This window comes from Octopus sinensis, linkage group LG7 (genome assembly GCF_006345805.1).
Source record: "Octopus sinensis linkage group LG7, ASM634580v1, whole genome shotgun sequence".
Classification (NCBI taxonomy): Eukaryota; Metazoa; Mollusca; class Cephalopoda; order Octopoda; family Octopodidae; genus Octopus; species Octopus sinensis.
In genome coordinates this window covers 63,375,768-63,388,378 of record NC_043003.1, presented here as the reverse complement: position 1 = coordinate 63,388,378, position 12,611 = coordinate 63,375,768, and the positions used below count along the sequence as shown (strand labels likewise).

At 34.4% G+C, this 12,611-nt stretch overlaps 1 long non-coding RNA gene across 1 annotated transcript in view; it reads left to right on the top strand.

The window, feature by feature from the left end:
• The first annotated feature begins 2,305 nt into the window (after nucleotides 1-2,305).
• LOC118764098 overlaps nucleotides 2,306-12,611 on the top strand; it is a 15,037-nt gene continuing 4,731 nt past the window's right edge. The window contains exon 1 of the long non-coding RNA XR_004999889.1: nucleotides 2,306-2,459. This is a non-coding gene — a long non-coding RNA (uncharacterized LOC118764098). The remainder of the gene's footprint in view (nucleotides 2,460-12,611) is intronic.

Sequence of the window (12,611 nt, the reverse complement as noted above, 5' to 3'; positions counted from 1 at the left end):
TTCGAACTTGTCTCTACTTTGACTGACGATATGTAACATCATAGGTGGGTATGTTTGAAACTCCCTGCTAAACTGTCTTTGTATTTCGACTGGATTTTCAAACATCCAGTAACACTTAATGATAAATTCCCTTTGCTCAAAGTTTAATCTGTCACCATTATTTCATTAAATCTAAAAAGAAATTAAAATGGAGTGAGATATCAGCTATCAAAAAGACATACATTTTTGGACACCTTGTATATGTACGTGTTTCTTCTATTATTTAATTATTATAAATCTTCCGCTGAGGAGGGAGCCAGTTTCCAACAAAGATACAAGGCCCCATCTTTGAGATGTAGTTAACACAGACAAATTCACAAATTGGACCTTGATAAAAGTGCATATTTTACTGTTCCATTCACAGATTGGACTTGCATGAGTTAACCGGTGGATTTCGCTTTCTGAAAAGCCCAGTTTATTCAGATTCTCCTTTTCTCTATGGAAATATTCCACCAGTATTCCTTGAGTTGGTGTTTATGAATGTATTCCGTAACAGAGAGATTTTCTAAGTTTATTTCAGGACAGTCTTTTTTGCGTATGTATATGTATGTATGTATGTATGTATGTATGTATGTATGTATGTATGTATGTATGTATGTATGTATGTATGTATGTATGTATGTATGTATGTACGTGTGTGTGTATGAGCATGGATGCACGTATGCGTGTTTGTGTATGCGCATGGATGCACGTGTGCGTGTATGTGCAGGGACGCACGTGCGTGTATGTGCATGGACGCAAGTGTGCGTGTGTGAGTGTGCATTGAAGTACGTGGGCGCGTGTGTGTACGCGCATTGACGCATATGTGCGTGGGTGGTGTGTGTGCGCGCGCGCATGGACGCACGTGTGTGTGTATGCGTATAGACGCACGTGTGGGCGTGTGTGTGTGTGTACATTTTCCAAAAGCATGTTGGATCATATACTTGTCAGCTGAGTACTGTTTACTGTTTTCGCAATCGTATTTTACTGCTGCTAAATTTAACTTTGATTTTTTTTCTTCTGAGAACATTGAAATAAGTACCACTTAGTTTTATCTGAGCTTATCAGTTACAGCTCTCCTTTGCATAAGTATTACTAATCAGTAGGCTAAACTATTCTCCATAAGATAAACACTGAACAAGCATTTAAATCACGCCAGCTCCTCGCCAGAAGCCCTGGATTCTCTATACTAACTACCCCTACCAATAAATTTGCATTATCCTGACTAACTGAAACGGCTAAATAGATGACAAACACTATTCTTTCTGGGTCAATAACAATTAACGTTATCCCTTACATGTATCGTCGATCGCTTTCAGTCCAAATCTCTTTGGTCTGTTTCTGACCTTATGCCAAAATTTGAAGCACATAATTACATACTGAGAGAGACACACTAATTGGAGTTTACATCAAGTTACTGATACAGCAACAGCAACATGTGGTTTGCCCAACATAACTGGAAAAAATCGTGCTATATTCCTGGCGGCAAAGATTCCTGTCGTCTATCTCCTATCTGGTCTAATCGTCTTCTTGGATTGTCTGGTTGTGGCAAGAATTGTGATACATTACGCAGCTGCTTCAACATTCTACAATTCTACCAAAACGGCATCTTTTTATAGGGCACAATATGATTCTAAAAGAATGAATCACGTGATGGCTTGACACTGATTGTTTGCTTAATAGACCGATGACGTGAAACTATTGTAGCTTGGTCGTGATGCAAACCTAGCGCTTTGGTTTCGAATCACCGTTACATAGTATATAGGCGTGTCAGTATAACTGTACAATTATATATCTCAATAATTGACTAAAGTAAAGCCACTAAGTTGGCTAATCTAGTACGTGATTTTAAGACCAACTCCATGACACAAACAATTGAGTGGAAAATCATAGAAAAAGCCATGACGTATGTTAGTGGATCTAAGAAATGTAACTGATGCATAGCTGAAAGATTGCATATCTTTCTTAGATATAAGAATTCCACCATACTGCTGAATTTTCGATTAGAAATTTTCAGAAAATGCAAACCCATGAAAATATTTCTTTCGGCGTAATGGAAGAGAGTACCCTCTCTGGATTGAGCAGTTGTATCGTAGGCTTTGAAGCCCTCTCCGTTGATTCATTCTAGAACAACTAACTTTATTATAGCTTTACGGTCGAAGAGGACAGCTTTAATTTTCACTTTAAAAATTTTTTTCATTCTTTTCACCTTTCCACTTTTTTCCTCCACCTTATTTTCTTTTTTATGCGATTTCTCTTGTTCTAGCATCCTGATTTCTAAATTGTGTAGGCCATGTGCTCAGAGCTTGAAGATTGCTTGGAGACACAAGGCATGTTATTAAAACTTGCCTGGACTACATCTTCAACACATGAAACTATTAGTAGCTCATAACTGTATACTGTGTACATCAAATGATATATGCATGTATGTATGTGTGTGTGTGTATATGTATATATATATATATATATATTAAGGTATGTAGAAAAATACAACATGGACAAAACGTATAACTCTTAGAAGACGATACAATAAACATGGACAGGACATTCGAACCCCTCAGTCTTCAGTCAAGAACCGGATCATCGTAGTAATTTCGGCTGATTAATCTTGAGATTACTAGATCACGGCCAGCCCTCCAATATATTTTATATAATGTTATATATTATATATATCTATATATATATATATATATATATATATATATATATATATATATATATATATATATATATATTATATATATGTATATATGTGTATGTATATATATATGTATATATATAATATATTTATATATATGTATATATGTGTATGTATATATATGTATATATATATATTATATATATATGTGTGTGTGTGTATATATATATATATATATGTATATATATGTATGTATGTAATATATATATATATATGTATATATATATATATATAGTGACGTATATTTGCCATCTCAATATGGCTACCCCTAAGGGTGGATGCTACTGTAGTTTTTAGCCCCAGGAGGCACACCCTCCAGCTGGCCATAGACACACTTTCTGTGTCCTGTCAGTATTTGCAAAGGGAAGTCACACGCTGACGAGAGGTCAATACCTCGAAACTCGAGTCCGTGTGTATCATAAGTTGAAGACGGGGAAGGATGACTTCCCTTTGCAAATACTGACAGGACACAGAAAGTGTGTCTATGGCCAGCTGGAGGAGTGTGTCCCCTGGGGCTAAAAACTACAGTAGCATCCACCCTTAGGGGTAGCCATATTGAGATGGCAAATATACGTCACGATGTGTTACCGCTACTGTAATAACTCACTTTGATATTTATCATTATATATATATATATATATATATAAAATATTATTCGAGACAAAACCACTATTTTGCAAAACAAACAAGAAAGACTAATTAATACATAAAATTTTAATAAATAGTAAAAAAAACCGCCACTACAATCGTTCTCTGTCTTGATCGACAATCTTCAGGTGGACTTCCAATAATTCAGTGTCAAATTTCATAATTTGACACTGAATTATTGGAAGTCCACCTGAAGATTGTCGATCAAGACAAGAAACGATTGTAGTGGCGGTTTTTTTTTGACTATTTATTAAAATTTTATGTATTAATTAGTCTTCCTTGTTTGTTTTGCAAAATAGTGGTTTTGTCTCGAATAATATTTTATAATATTTTACTATAAAATCGATTTAATCATAAATCTGATTTTTTCCCTGTAAATTTGGATTTATTCCCTATTTATTATTTATATATATATATATATATACACACACTTTATTTAAAGCAGCAGAAAATTCAACAAAACCTGTTACTCTGAGTTTCCCGTTGCCGTTCATCGGACAGTTTTTGCTAGAATCTAGCAAAAACTGTCCGACGACGGGAACGTGAAACTCAGAGTAACAGGTTTTATTGAATTTCCTTCTGCTTTAAATAAAGTAAATATATATATATATTAGAAGAAATGAAGTAATAAGAAGATTGGATGGTTCATATTTACAGATATTTATTTATATATTACATCTTTTATATATATATCATATCACCCAGATCATTAGCGCTTTCTCCCATTCTAGTGGGGTTTTCAAATTAAAATAAGTTTCTTTTGTGGGGAATTTTAATAATTTTATAGAATTTCGTAGTGGTGGGGAGGAATATAAGACAGTACAAGAGGGTGAGGTGGATGAGGAGAAAGTGAGAGAGAGAACATGTGTATATGTGTATGTGTATGTGTTTGTGTGTGTGTGTGTTTGTACCTGAGGTGAGTGCTAAAGAGAAAGAGGGGAAGGGAGAGAGAAGAAGTAGGAAAGAATTTTTTGGTCTGCTGGACAGAATATTGACTCCAAGAGGGTTCTAAGAATTTCAGCTTTGACCACTTCACAGTGTCACTGAGTGTGTGGTGGCGGGGAGGTAGGCCATAAATTATATTTCCTTTTATCATTGAGAATGGTCAAATGCTTTTTTGGGTTTAAGAATTCTTTCCACTTTTTATGATCGTTTTGTGAAGGTGTCTGTGTGTGTTTGTGTGTGTGTGTGTGTGCGTGTGTGTGTGCGTGTGTGTGTGCGTGTGTGTGTGTCTGTATGTTTGGAGAAGGGGAGAGAGACAAAAAAAGAAAAAGAAAAATAAGGGAGGAAGGGGAAAACATTGTGTTGATATTTATACCACTATATATATATACACGCTTATACATGAAATATTTGAAAAAGAAACCTTTTATCGGTTCAAAATGAACAACTAAATTACACCATCTTGAAAATTATATATCATAGGAAAGATAAAATTAAAGTGAGAATTAAAAAGTAAAGATGAAGTAAATTATAAAAATAATATAATGTATAAACAGGCAATATATTATATACACATACATATACATATACAGACATATACTAAATGTTCTAATATATATATATATATATATATATATATATTATTATCATTTATATATATATATATATATATACAACGGACTTCTTTCAGCTTCTGTCTACAAATCCACTCATATGGCTTTGGTTGGCTTGGTGCTATAGTAGAAGACACTTGACCAAGGTGCCATGCTGTGAGACTGAACCCGGAACCATGTGGTTCATAAGCAAGCTACTTACCACACAGCCACTCCTACGCCTACATACGTAGTACATTCGTATATACATACAAACATATATACAATCATAAATACTTAGAAATATATATATATATATCTATATGGATCTTGGTTAGAATATCTGATGATGAATTTTCAGTTGTTTGATCAATCATGCAGAGATGCTATCTTCACAACTTTAAAACATTTCATTGAATATTTTATGAACCCACTTAATTCCATTCATCACATCTCATTTGGTTATTGGAAAGAGGTTTTACATCAAAAGGTAAAGAGACCATATGGAGCATTCATCACTTCTCCAAGAGAAAAATGAAGTCTTGTCTATTCTGAGCACAGTCCCTTCAAATTTTTCTTGGGTGTCATAACACATTCCTATTATTTGATGTTCTAAATCAGGGGTTCCCAACCGGTGGTTCCCGACTCCCTGGCAAAGCCTTAGCAGTGGCTTGGGATAATATTAATTAAATAAAATGTAAATCAAGTTGCTGATAGTAGGGGGTCATGTGGGTTTCAAGCTTTTGGGTCAAGGGCCGTCTGTGCAAAAGCGCTGGGAACAGCTGTTCCAAGTGCTGTGAACTGAGTGGCATTGGTCGGCCCAAGGCTATAGTAGAAGACACTTGCTCAAGATGCCATGCAGTGGGATTGAACCTGGAACCATGTGGTTGATAAGCAAGCTACTTACCACACAGCTATGCCTGTGTACAATTGAAAAGATTATATGGGTAGCATTTGGAAAAAGAAATGCTTTATGATATTTAATCAAGTTATTTTATGTTCAAATACTATTGAGGTATTCTTTGTCTTTTATTTTTTGTGGCACCTAGGGCAAATGTCTTCTACTATAGCTTCAGGCTGACCAAAGCCTTGTGAGCGGATCTGGTAGATGGAAACTGAAAGAAGCCCATCGTGTATACACAAACACACACACACACACACACACATATATATATATATTGCTTAGTATATATACAAGTATATCATCATCGTCGTTTAACGTCCGTTCTCCATGCTAGCATGGGTTGGACGGTTCGACCGGGGTTCTGGGAAGCCAGAAGGCTGCACCAGGCTCCAGTCTAATTTGGCAATGTTTCTACAGCTGGATGCCCTTCCTAACGCCAACCACTCCGTGAGTGTAGTGGGTGCTATATGTTTGTGTGTATGTATTTGTCCCCCCACCATCACTTGACAACTGATGTTGATGTGTTTATGTCTTTGTAACTTAACAGTTTGGCAAAAGAGACCAATAGAATAAGTACTAGGTTTACAAAAAGTAAAGGCAGTGCTCCAACATGGCTGCAGTCAAATGACTGAAACAAATGAAAGAATGTGTGTGTATATATATATATTTATATGTATGTGTATGTGTGCATGTGTTTGTGTGCACTTTTGTGTTTGCTTTTGTCCTCCACCACCACTTGACAACCAGTGTTGGTTTGCTTATGTCCCTAAGAATAAGTACCAAACTTAAAAAAATAAGCACTGGGGTCAATTTGTTAAACTAAATCTGTCAAAGCTGTGCTACAGCATGGCCACAGTCCAATGACTGACAAATAAAATAATTATACGATTATAACACATTATCAACTGCAAATAGAAAAAGGCAGTGAGCTGGGTGAAATGCTTAGTGGTATTTTGTCTGTTTTTATGTTCTGAGTTCAATTTCCACCAAGGTCGACTTTGCCGTTCATCCTTTCGGGGTTGATAAATTAAGTACCAGTTGTGTACTGCGGCTGATCTAATTGACTGGTCCCCTCCCTGATAATTTTGGGCCTTGTGCCTAGAGTAGAAAAGATTATTAACTGAAAACAGAAAATGAAGAATATTTATACTAAAAGATATATGAATTGTTAAGTGCGCCTTATTAATTGATTTGCAGACTTGTCTTTGGGTTGATAATTCTTGAAAATACAGGAATTATCAGCAGAGCCATTCATAAATCATTGTCATCTGCTAGTGTTAGCTTTTAGAGAAGCTGTAATGAACAGAGGCTTAATTTAATTAAAATTGCTGAAAATTTCAATTTCTAATGCAACAAAAAATGTATATATTACTTGTATATGTTTCTAAAATCAGAATACAGAACATACTAGGATATATATATATATATATATATATATATATGTATGCGTGTATGTATATGTGTGCTTATATACATATAAATGTGTATATATATATATATATATATATATATATATCATCATCATCATCATCGTCAACATCGTTTAATGTCCGCCTTCCATGATATATATATATACATACATTTATGGACATATATATATGCATATATAGACATATATGTATATATTTATATATATATATATGAATATATATGTATCTATGTATATATATGTGTGTGTGCGTGTATGTATATATGTGAGTGCATGTGTGTAAAAATAGCTAGAGTTATATACACATATACATACATATATTCACATACACACATATACATATATAATACATATGTATACCTATATTCCTATAACATGTATATGTTTATACATACACACACACAGGCACCCACTCAAAAGTATCAATATATATTTGTGTGTGTGCGTGTGTGTTTGTCTATGTGTATATCAGTTTGGCACAAAATAATTACCGTTTTAACTGTCAGCTATAAAGCAATATATTTCAACTCAAAATAAATAAATTTTGTAAATTTTATTAATTGTAATTATAACCACTAGAATCTACACGTTTACCAAAAATGAAGAATATCCTTTTATTCCAACGGTGTAGGATTCTACAGCCCTATGTCCTTCAAAGGCATTTCAAGCTGCTGCTTGATCTCCAAAGACCTCCCTTAGCTGGATATTGTGATGCTTATAAAAGTGGTAATCAATTGGACAATAGCACAGTTACTCACTGGAGTCCATTCCTGGGTGATGCCTCAAACCCTTTCATAACCGTATTTATTTTGAGATGCTTTGTGTTTCTTTCAATTACTTTAAATATAACAAAGAATTTAGTAAAATAACTTAGTTATCATTAAGCTTGTGTTAGGAACATAAATTGTGACTAAGGTTTGGTGGAAGATTTTAATTCAAAACTTATGAAAATCAAGACATTTGTACTCAGAGCCAGAGCTGGTTTCAGCTGGGTTGGTAACGTAAAAGTTATGAGGGTGTAGAACTTCTGAGCCTGCTGTATAAGCTTGGATAGCCTTGGGTCCCTGGAGGGTAGGGCAGCAAAAGGAATGGCTCTCCTGAGTGATATACACTTTAGCTATGTCAATGCAGTCAGTGATAGGTCGAGGGAATAAACTGGGTGATACAGAATTTCATAGCTCACTTTAGTTATTTTCTCTTGTTATTTATGAGACATGATCAGGCATTCTTATGAAGAAGAATTGGTCCTTTTGGCTTGCCCTGCGCTGGACGTAAGCATTGCAGTTCTATGTGTATTTTGAGGATTATCTGGAAATACTTTACTGTTATGGTTTCACTAGGAATCAATTCCATTTGCAATCTTCAAAAAATAGTCTTCTTTAAATGCGGCATCTGTTTGGAAAAGTTTTTGGTGCAGCCACTGTGCAGAATACCATCGATTGTCATATAGAATCCATTTTCCACTAAAATTTTAAAAAATAGATTTTTTTTCACAAAAGAAACACAAAGCAAACTTCCTAATATTAATATTCTTTCTCTTTTTATACAGCCCATGTGGCACCCTTATCTCAAGGGTTTTTGGCTGCCCGGCATGCTGCAACTGTCATTAACTGATTGCTTTCAATTGTTTTCTCTGCTATGAAATTTTAGAAGCAATGATGAGATGTACATTTATTTACATACCCCCACCCATTACAAAATACTCGGTTGAAAATGTGGGCTGTTTCTGTGGTTGTGCATTCCAGTTTGATTTCATACAATAAAATCGTTTGAATTTGATTTATTTCCCATCATTAATTTGACAGACTTGAATACATAACAGTAAACAGTTAAAACATTAACCATTAACACGAATCAATAGAATGAAATCTAAACTTCAAATGGTATATTTTATATGAAAATTGTTAAATAAATTTTTTCTGAAATAAATATCAAGGTATGGAATTACACCGCAAAAGACAATTAAGTTTTTACAAACTTAGAGTATTCATGCATATATGTATGCAAGCATGCGTGCAGGTATCAATGTATATATGTACACACTCACACAGAGTATTTTAAGAATCCATTAGCCAGAAAAGCAGGCACTCATACATTTTTGATTGAGTGGGGATATTAATCTGTATACTATACAATATTAAAGATTCATTTCAGCCCATTTTACCAATCAGTTTCCCACAGTATATTAGGTAATTTAGGTGATTTTCTGTGACCACACTCATCAGAGTAGCCAGTACAGAAAAGATGATGGTTCTCTGTTACAAGAAATCAATAAGTGCCAGACTTAGTCTGTTGTTGCTGTGAAAAAGACAGAATAAAGTTGTGGGAGCCAATAAGAGAAGGGATGTCATGAAGAACTAAGTTCTCTGCTCAAAATGGTTAAACTCTTTCCCTGTATGAATAAATTCCATGAAATATTTCATAAACACACTTTAAGAGTTTCTTTTATCTGTGCACCTAGTATAAAGAAAATATTAGTAAGTAGGTCCACATCAGTGACACAGGGTGGATGCTCATGCAGGGGCAACTCATGTTCTCTTAACAGCCAGTTCAAGACAACAACCAGCATACATGAGGCAGAGGTGACATCAAAGGACCACAGTAGGTAGTCAAGTGTGCTGAGGCATGCGGACATGACAGAAGGTCCTTTCAGAAACAGATTTAACAACCATAAGTTTGCCTTTGTCATTCAGGAGAGATGTTGAAGGAAAGTGCCATGGATTACAACATGAAGTCTGGAGCGTACTGGGGAAGCGTAAGCCTTAATTCAAAACAATCAGGAGAAAAGAACTATTAAAAAACTCTCTTCACTCTGACATCTACTTAAACTACGAGAATAAGTTTTTCCTTTCATGCCCACATGAAAGAGAGTATGTGATTGGTTACCTATGGATACCATCATAATTATAAAAATGGTGGGACTCCCAGATTCAGCCCTCCCACCACCACAACATGAGATTTCAGCCCAGTGTTGACCACATCCAACTGTACACACATGAACATACATTTACACTGGTGTTTTTAACAGTCGGAGAACCCACTCCTTCCAAACACCTCTGCATTTTCTTTTGGTTAAATTATTCTCCTGCCATTGCATTACTAGAAAAAAAAGTGTTAGTAGTACTTTTCCCTGAGACAGAACCAAACTTGGTTAACAGACTTTACTCTCTTCATAATTAATTGACCTATATATCTTTCAGTAATTTTTATGAACTAATTACTTGTCTGAAAGGCATCTCCTTTACCCTTGTAACACTTGACTATGATGCTATTACACTATTTGATGGGTATGATACCTTCTTGAATAACCTGATTAACTATTTAGGTGACTTGGCTGTATCTCACGCTGTCAGATATTCTAAGCATCTCAGCAGGAATTCTGGAATGGACCAGGAGCTTCCTGATCTTCATATCTTTATTGCATGTATTCCATTCTTTGTATATGTGTGTGTGTGTGTGCATATTATAAACACATGCACACACACACACACACACACACACACACACACATTTAAACATATAGAGAGATATTGTATGTAAGTAGTTGTATGTATGTGAATATATATATGAATATATGTAACACAAACACACACACAGATATATATATATATACATATATATATACACACTTATATATATATATATACATGTATACATATATATATATAACATATATGCATGTATACATATATATATACACACTTATATATATACATGTATACATATATATATATACACATATATGCATGTATACATATATATACACACACACATATATATACATATATACATACATATATATATATATATATATATTATATAATATACACACACACATATATATATACACACATACACACACACACATATATATACATACATAAATATATATACATACACACACATATATATACACACACACACACATATATATATACATACACACACACACACACATTATATATATATATATATATATACATACACACACACATATATATACATACACACAAATATATATAAATACATATATATATATTCATGCATATTCATATATATGTACACATATATATTTGCATTTCTACAGACCCACGCTATCTTAATTCCAATAGTCAAAGCTTACATTCAATACAGCAATACATTAGATTTCATTTTAATTACGTATCGATCATCTGGTTAGGCAACTTTCAAACAGTGTCTGCAAGATAGTCAGTAATCAATCTTTTGCCCAGTGTATACGTTGTCACTATTTGGCACACTCTGCTGCCTCTCACCGTTTTACTATTCCAGTGTTGGCTCACCATATTTTATTCAAAAATAGTGTAGCTTTTCTTGCATACAATTGCTAAATAGAAGATATTGGCGAATGAATAAAAATAACAATATGAGATAAATACATTTGCAATAATTGATAGTTTATTTTTCAAACCCACACACATACACACACATAAAAATTAAAATATATTGACTCCCATTGAAAACTTTCTTTGTTTTATATCTCTTTTTTTCTTTCTGTTTTATTTATATTCTAATTTATATTTTCATTCCTCTTATTTATTCATTTATTTATAAATTTTTGAAATATTTTTCATAATACTCTTTACTATCTGGTTCTTCAGATTTAGATAGCAGCAGAATTTATTGAAGTAGATGTTGTTGTTGTTGTTGTTGTTGCTGTTAATACTGCTTGGCATCAACCTCCCCACTTTGTCTCCCTGTCAGCCATGACTGTGCAAACTTATGAATCGAGGCCATTTCCAAATGTGACCATCCTGCCCATCTGTTTGTTGTAATATACCCTCACACTATATATATATGTGTGTGTGTGTGTGTGTGTGTGTAGGTGCAGGAGTTGGTGTATGGTAAGAAGCTTGCTTCCCAACCTCATGATTCCAGGTTCAGTCCCACTGTGTGGCACCTTTGGCAAGTGTCTTCTACTATAGCCTTAAGCTGACTAAAACCTTGTGAGTGGATTTGGAAGACGGAAACTGAAAGAAGCCTATTGCATATGTGTGTGTGTGTGGTGTGTGTGCATGTGTGTGTGTATGTATTTGTGTGTCTGTACTTGTTCCACCACCATTGCTTGACAACAAATGTTGGTGCATTTATGTCCCTGTAACTTAGCAGTTCAGCAAAAGAGACTGATAGAATAAGTACTAGGCTTACAAAGAATAAGTCCTGGGGTTAATTTGCTCAACTAAAGGCAGAGCTCCAGCATTGACCTCAGTGCTCAACTGGTACCCATTTCATCAACCATGAAAAGATAAAAGGCTAAGTTGATCTTGGCAGAATTTGAACTCAGAACGTAAAGACAGACAAAAAGCCAGTCAGGCTCACAATTCTGCCAGTTCACCACCTGCTTTCATTGAACATTAACTT